The 7072-nt window shown below is 46.5% G+C and overlaps 1 protein-coding gene across 1 annotated transcript in view; it reads left to right on the forward strand.

Moving 5' to 3' along the window:
• LOC110291615 (Fc receptor-like protein 5) overlaps positions 1-5904 on the forward strand; it is a 55248-nt gene extending 49344 nt beyond the window's left edge. The window contains exon 12 of the mRNA XM_021158842.1: positions 4856-5904. The gene's annotated coding sequence lies outside the window, so the exon portion shown is untranslated. The remainder of the gene's footprint in view (positions 1-4855) is intronic.
• Positions 5905-7072: the final 1168 nt, after the last annotated feature.

Consider the following 7072-nt stretch of genomic DNA (forward strand, 5'->3'; position numbering starts at 1 on the left):
TAGGGAAGTGGGGGGCGCTATGGGGGACTTTTGGGATAGCATTGGAAATGTAATTGAGGAAAATATGTAATAAAAATATTAAAAATCAAAAAAAAAAAAAAGGTGACAGAGACACGTGGATACAGAAATGCTGGTGTCAGGTGGGTCTTGTGTACTCTAATGGAGCCACTCCTACCTCTGCTGCAATCTGGAACCTTAGAATGTTTGTTGTATACAGCACAGAGGGAGTGGTTAGCTAGTGTTATAAAAATAAATAAATAGGGCTGGCGAGATGGCTCAGTGGTTAAGAGCACCGACTGCTCTTCCTAAGGTCCAGAGTTCAAATCCCAGCAACCACACGGTGGCTCACAACTATCCATAACGAAATCTGATGCCCTCTTCTGGAGTGTCTGAAGACAGCTACAGTGTACTTACATATAATAAATAAATAAATCTTTAAAATAAATAAATAAATAAATAATCCTGTCCCCCACCCCAGCCCCGCTCAGACCCTGCTCCCAAAACGACGACTCTGAGACTAGTTATTTATTAATGCCTAGGCCACAAGCTTTGGCTCATTTCCCTACTAGCTTGTAACTTATTCAACCTATTCTGACCATCATGTCTTCCACATGGTTAGTTACCGCTCCTCGGCTTCATAGGTTCAAGTCTAGGGCAAATCTCCTCTGTATTCTATTCTCAGTTCAACTACCTGCTGGTTTACCACAGTCTCCTCAGCGTTCCCAGGCAAATCTCTCAAGCCTCTCACTATTTCCCAGAATCCTCTCCCTTCTGCCCAGTGTCCCACCTCCCATTTTCTGCCTCAGCTCATTGGCCATAGGCCTTTATATTGACAGGTGTTGCTAGTCTGAAGGAAAGGCCATCCAAATACTGCCCCACCTGGGGATTCATCCCATATACAGTCTCCAAACACACACTATTGTGGATGCCAAGAAGTGCTTGCTGACAGGAGCCCGATATAGCTGTCTCTTGAGAGGCTCTACCAGAGCCTGACATATACAGAGGCAGATGCTCACAGCCAACCATTGAACTGATCACGGGATCCCCAATAGAGGAGTTAGAGAAAGAACTAAAGGAGCTGAAGAGGTTTGCACCCCAATAGGAAGAACAACAGTATCAACCAACCAGACCACCCCACCCCCAGAGCTCCCAGGGAATAAACCACCAACCAAAGAGTATACACGGAGGGACCCATGGCTCCAGCCACATATGTAGCAGAGGATGGCCATGTCTGGCATCAATGGGAGAAGAGGCCTTTGGTCCTGGGAGGGCTCAATGCCCCAGTGTAAGGGAATGCAAGGGTGGGAGGCAGGAGTGGGTAGGTGGGTGGGGGCACACCCTCATAGAAGCAGGAGGAGGGAGATAGGATAGGGGACTTTCTGGGGTGAATTGGGAAAGGGGTTAACATTTGAAATCTAAATAAATAAAATATCCAATAAAAAAAGAGAAAGAGAGAGTCTCTCTACAAGCTAGTCTCGGTAAGGTAGGAGATCTTTGTAAGTAAGCAGTCTCGAGTGTTTACAAGGAGTCTCTGAATATAAACATTTGAGAGGAAGAAGATAGGGTCACTGGGTTTTGCACCTATGGCTCAGTCGTTCATAAACACTCCTAGTTGAGCCAGAGGAAGACAGTTTTAACAATCCAAAGTCTGACCCGTGTCATCAACAGCCATACATTCAGCACTTCGCTGACTCAAGGCTCCCTACAGAAAGGGGAGGAGGAAGGAGCTTAAAGGGAAGAGAAATGGAAAGTGTAAATACTGAAAGCAGAGAGAGGACTATTGGGGGAGGGGGCCTAGCAGGTGAGGGAGCGAGGCAGGGAAGGGCAGTGGGCAGTGAATGAGAACAAAGTATAATGAGTTAATTCGTGAAAGTGTCACTTTTACCCATTACTCTGTACACTGACCAAAATAATAATAACTTGAACAAATATTAACTGTTGGACCCTAGCCTCACTGGTAGAAAGCCATCCATGGAATATTAATTGCCTTGTTTATGCTCCCTCTTTAACTCCAAATCCACATTCTGATGTTGCCTACCTAATGGCTACACTCCTCAGCAGATTACAAGTGGCCATGTCTTCTCAACCCTATTTAAAGTGACACTGACTAATTTCCCACAAGTCCTTGGACCTCTCAGAGGGAACTATTAAGAGATGGTCTGTCACAGGTAGCATCTCTCCTCTCCATACCACTGTCTGCATGATTATTGTAGCCTGTGGCTGCATCTTACCTGCTTCTGGCTCTGGGGCAGTCTTTGGCCAACCACGGCCCTCTCTTTTTTTACTCAGAGGCAGAGGATCAGAGAGTTTTGTTGTGAGATAGTGTCTGCTAGTAATATCAGAAGCTATACTCACACAGTCTTACCCACGTGACTGCCCAAACATGTGCTGAACAAGGACAATAACAGGCATGCCAAAGTGGACAAGGAAAGCCCAGGAGGTCATAGCCCTACACAAGGGACTCAGGCAACGAAGGAATGCTGACTACAAGAGAAATAGTCTGCTCCAGGGAAGAACACAGCAATGGTTAGTCAATACCAAGGAAAACATGCATACAAGTAACATTGTACAGACTGAGGAATATCTACGTATAGACATATACATAACGTGCTTGTAATAACAATGAAAAGAGGCCATGAATTTGGAAGGAGGAGTATATGGGACTGTCTGAAAGGAGGAACGATAAGAAAGAAATGTTGTAATTATGTTATAATCTCAAAATAAGAGCAACAACTTAAAAAAAAAATTCTAATCATGACCCAAAGGATGAGGTAGGAATTGTAAATCTGTGAATGCGTAGCTCTGTTCCCACCTTTCCCTCAGGTGCAAGCCTCTTGCTGAGTTCCCTCAGGAGCGAGCCTCTTGCTGAGTTCTCAGGTTTAAGCCTCTTGGTGCCCCATGGCAGAAGTAACTGCTTAACAGTTGACTCTTCAGAAGATAAAAGGCCCAGTTTCTTGTGTTTTCCAGCTTCTCTGCTATAAATATCACCACCGTAGCTGATTGCAAACTATCAGCATTATAACTGAACACAGAGTTTGGAAGCGACCACATAGATCTAGCTCTTAGCCAGTTCCAGCTGGCTCCGGCACGTGGCAGCCAGCAAATGCTAATGTTTAAATGTGGAGAGTAGCTATTTTCTTTTAATTTTTTAAGACTGTCTCACTGTGTAGCCCTGGCTGGTCTGGACCTCACTATGTAAACCAAGCTGGCTTCAAACCCAAGTTCTGGGATTAAAGGTACCTGGCTTATAAGGTACACTCTTTATATATCATGGACCCTAACTAACTGCCCCTATTTTTAAAAATATGGTTGTTGTTTTTTTTTAGAATTTCACACATGGATTTAATGCATCTTCATTATATTCCCCTCTTTCCTGATCCACACCCCCTCACCCACCACCCCAACTCCATTTCCTCTTTTATTACACTCACTGAGTCCAGTTTGTACTGCCTATACACTCACGGATGTGAGACCGTCCACTGAGGCCTGGTCATGCTACCAGAGTCCACACAGGATGCCTTAAAGAAAGCGGACCCTCCCTCCCCAGCAGCTATCACCTCTCAGTAGCTCCTCAGCTAGGAGTGCAAGCTCAAGATCCCCTCCCTACTCTGTGCTGGATCGTTCACTGGCTTGGTCTCGTGCAGGTCTCGTGTAGGCCATGATAGCTGCTATGTGTTCATGGATGCAGTAGTCCCTCCCGCTGTGTTCAGAAGACATTGCTTTCCTCTGCTTCTCCTTGACTCTTGGCTCTTACGATCTTTCTGCTCTCTCCTCTACAATGACCCTGGAGCCTTGTGGGTGGGAGTTGACGACGTCTCATTTGCTGAACACTCAGCAGACACTTCTCCCTGCACTTCAGTTGTGAGATTCTGCATTAAGCACTGGTCACTGCACAGTGAAACTTCCCTGGTGAGGTTTGAGAGATGCTCTGATCTATAGATATGGAGCTATGGATTTAGAGCCTGCCCCTATTTGATAGGAGGAAGTGGCCATCTGTTCTAAAGCAGAAGGGAAAACATGCGAAGAGAGTACGTTGCTCTCCGGCACAACAGCACCATTGTGGAAGTCACAAGAATAATTTTAACAGTATGATTCCTACCAGAAACTCTTTAACTTCCTTTCAATGGCCTTAAGAAAGGATTAGGAACTCCTCATATAGCTGAGGTTAGGGTTGCAATATTGTAATGAAAGACCTTTCTAACACAATGTTTTCTCCTTTGCTGTCCCACACGTTACCTATGTTCTCAAATGTCTATGTCCCCTGAGTGTAATCTAAAGCCACTTGGGATCCAGACAAAGCAATCCATTTCCCACTTCTACTACTAAACTGTATAATCCTAGACAGATCTGTGACAGCCAATGATTCTGGAAAATGAGGGCTTCCCTGAAGATCTGCTGGGCAGATGAAGTAAACGGGTTGTAAAAGCAGCTTCCACTTCCAGGAACAGATGTGCTGAGCCACAGGCATGCAATACTGCCACCTTGTGGCTTCTCACAGAATTGCCCAGAAGGCAAACATTCCTTGGAGGTCCAAAAGGAACCTTACTGGGGTGTGGGGAGTGCAGTCTAGAGTTGTGATGAGATTCAAAGCTATGACTTATGAGAAGCCAGTAGGCATCACAGGAAGAGACTGGCCTCTACCAACCACCATAAAACTGATTTGGGGAGTTGTTGTTGTTGTTGTTGTTGTTGTTGTTGTTTGGACAATTATCAGCTCTTTGACCCTCAAAGACAAAATTATCTAAATATACATTTTACAGTTGAGAAGAGAAGATAACAGTTCCTACAGTTTGTTCAAACACTCGTGAGTATAGGCTGCCCTTCATATTGTTCTTGCCCCTCTTTTCTATTCCAGACTCCCAAGAATAGCATGTGCCTGACTCCCACAGTACCCTGTAGATCTGGCCAATCATCTCAGTTTTCAGTGGAGCCATGGAATATGCCCCCAATACCCTCCATCTCTTAAAAGAACAATCTCAGGTTCCAATCTTGTCCACAGTGCTTCAGATCCAAACCTCTAAATTTTCACATTATTTAGTAACAGATTTGGTGGCACGCTCCTGACAAACTCAAGTCAAGAACCCCCGAGGAAAATGGCAGACTAGAAGACGTTTCTACGCCACCCTTTGAATGAGAAGAGCCACAATAAGAAAAATAGACACTTCTGAAGAGAAAGAAAGAAGAAACGTTTTAAAATGCACCACGATAATGTTAAAATACCCGGAAAGTGGGGAGGAAAAGACAGGTAACGCATGAGAAACAGCCAACGTAAACACAGACCCAGCAGCAGCATGGCTGTGGTGTGGACAGGGTGAACAGACTTCTCAAAAGCTAAAGGAAAGCTGCCCTGGTGAGAGAAAACTGGCCGTCCTGCCCTCAGCGCAAGTCCTCAGCCCTTACGAGCCTGAAAATCAGTGGCAGTTTTTGTGAGACAACCATTCCTCCGGCACTGAGAGAGGAATCGCACCCAGCAGCTGCGTGTGCCTCAGAGCAGAAGTGACCCGGTTTGAATGAGAAGGTCTCCCACAGGCATGTGGATTTGAACTCTTGGACCCCAGATGCTAGCACTTTTGGAGAGGTTATAGAACCGCTAAGGTATGGAACCTTGCTGGAGAAAGCGCGCCCCTGGAGATAGGCTTCGTTGAGAGTGTAGCCTTGCCCGCCCACCCGCTCGTCTGCTTCTAGTTTACCCTCAGCTTTCGGTTTGAGGTTGAGGATTCAATCACCCCGGCTTCCTGTTCTGGCTACCTCTGCTCTGCCTCCCAGCCTGTAGTGGACTCTGCCTTTGGAACCAGAAGCCAGAATCGGCACGTTGTTCCTAAGTGGCTGCTGACTGGCCATGCCATTTTCTTCACAGCAACAGAAAAATGTCTGATCCAGACGTTGGTACAAAAGAGTGGGTACTGACAAAACAAAACAACAACAACAACAAAGTGAAGAACTTGACCATGTCCTTTAGAGCAGTGTGGAAGGCTTGGGAGGACTGGACTAGGAAAGTGGTAAGATGCTCTAAAAAGATCGTAACGGGCCGCTCTAGCTGGAGCTTGGAAGACAACAGTGCGGATCGTGCAGATGGTGGAGGCACGCTCACAAGAGGAGAGCAACATTAGCAATCGTGCCAGAGGCCGTTTCTATATGCTGGCAAAAAGTCTGACTGTTTTCTGCCCGCGCCCCTGAGAATGCACAGAAGGCTGGATTTCTAGTCATGAACCCAGTTTTGGCAGAGAAAGTCTCAAGCAACATAAGGTCGAATCCGTGAAATGGCCATTACTAATAACTCTTAGGCAGGTCTACAGTGAAAAAGAGCAAGCAGGGTCACCATGTACAAAATGTGTAGTTAGGAGGAGAAAAACTCTAGCAAACTTAATGTGGCTCCCAAGGTATGATCTAGAAATGAAGCTGTCCCGTGTGCCATGCAGGAGAGGCATCCTGCCCTGTACTGAAGCAGAAGGAAGTGTGCCGCACAGCGAGGCCCCACCCAGCCAAGCTTCAGACTTGTCAAGGACAAAGCCTAAGGGCTGCTTTGTCCTGGAAAGCAACATTGCTTCAACATAGGATGACTGCTTATCGTGTGGTTTAAAGGTGGGAGGCTCCCTCCCAAGCTGGCAGCCAAACTTAGCATCTATCTGATACTGGCATGAAAGGCAGGGGTGGCACGGGACATGGAGCTGCAGAAAAGCACAGGATTGGGGGTGGAGGCCGTCCTATCAAGACCACCGTGCTGTAGTTGGCAGCTTCTCATTCTCTCACTTCACGCTCCCCCTCCCTCTGAAGCTCATCTCCAGACAGCCACTCCCTTTACACAGACAGCCTCTGGGAGGATCGGTAACTCTACTAATTGCTCTCCCACTTCCAGACGGGATCGAAGACCCCGGTGGACTCAGGCTTCCTCTCCTAACTGAGCTCATTTTGAAGGGTAATTTTGTATCAGCTCCTTTCCTAGATCAACCTACTTCCCCCAGTCATCCCTGATTCATAAGAGAGATAAGAGGTAACCCTGGGAATGGGAAGTCAGCTGAGCTACAGACCTCTTTCTCACACCTCCAGGAGGAGTCCATCAAAGCATCAGAAG

This window comes from Mus caroli, chromosome 3 (genome assembly GCF_900094665.2).
Source record: "Mus caroli chromosome 3, CAROLI_EIJ_v1.1, whole genome shotgun sequence".
Taxonomy (NCBI): Eukaryota; Metazoa; Chordata; class Mammalia; order Rodentia; family Muridae; genus Mus; species Mus caroli.